The sequence below is a fragment of the Pteropus alecto genome, unplaced genomic scaffold (assembly GCF_000325575.1).
Source record: "Pteropus alecto unplaced genomic scaffold, ASM32557v1 scaffold75, whole genome shotgun sequence".
In the NCBI taxonomy this organism is placed as follows: Eukaryota; Metazoa; Chordata; class Mammalia; order Chiroptera; family Pteropodidae; genus Pteropus; species Pteropus alecto.
In genome coordinates, this window is record NW_006440638.1 from 5,937,791 (window position 1) to 5,938,899 (window position 1,109).

General features: G+C 30.7%; 1 pseudogene; it reads right to left on the reverse strand.

Moving 5' to 3' along the window:
• Positions 1-652: 652 nt before the first annotated feature.
• On the reverse strand, positions 653-771 carry LOC112484378 (annotated as a pseudogene).
• Positions 772-1,109: the final 338 nt, after the last annotated feature.

Genomic DNA, 1,109 nt, shown 5'->3' on the forward strand with positions numbered 1-1,109 from the left:
TACATTAAATGAGTAGCCATAAATGTAAGGGACATTAAAAGAATGATTTTTAAAAATACGATCAAATATATGCTATCTACAAGAAATTTACTTCAACTTTAATGATAGAGTTAAGTTAAAAGTATAAAGAAAGGGAAAGATATACCATGCATTCCTTGCACTCTCAAAAGAAAGCAAAGTGTTTAAGTTAATATCAGATAAATTTCACTTTGCAACAAAAAAAATTACTAAAGATAAAGATGAACAATAATAATGGTAAGAATCAATTCACCAAGAAGACATAATAATCCTGGAAGTGAATACTCGTGAAAACAGAGCTTCAAAATACATGAAGCAAACTGCCAGAACTAAAAAGAGAAACAGATAAATATACAATTAATATTGGAGATTTTAAGACATCTCTGTGAATAATCGATTAGCAAGAATATAGAAGAACTAAACAACACAATCGACCAACTACATCTAAATTATATTTATAGAGCTCTTCATCCAACAACAACAAAATAAACATTTGTTTCAACTTCACATAGAATATTTACCAAACTAGACAATACCCTGGGTCATAAAACAACTTTTTTTTTTAGGCGAGGCAACCCTTGGTTGACCTCACAGATTGCAAGGACCTTGTCAGTTTACAATCCCTTATATTTTACGCCTACAGCACCTGGTCTTCCTAGGTGGTCTCCCATCCAAGTACTAACCAGGCCTGACTCAGTTTAGCTTCTGAGATCAGATGGAATCGGGCTTGTTCAGGGTAGCATGGCCGTAAAGTTAAAACAAATCTTAATAAATTTAAAAGAATTTAATTGAAACAAAGTATGTTCTCTGAACATAATGAAATTAAACCAGAAATCAAAACCGAAAGTTAAAGAAAAATCTCCAAATACTTAGCAGTTAACCAACATATTACTAAATAATTTATGGATTAAAGAGGTCTGTAGAAAAATTAGAAAATATTTTGAACTGAACAAAGAGAAAAACACAACAGGAAAATTTGTGAAATGCCACTAAAACAAGCATCGAATGTTTACATTAGAAGAAATAAAAATTTCAAACCAATAATCTAAGTTTTCATGTTAAGAATAAAAGGGCAAAAGAAACCCAAAGCA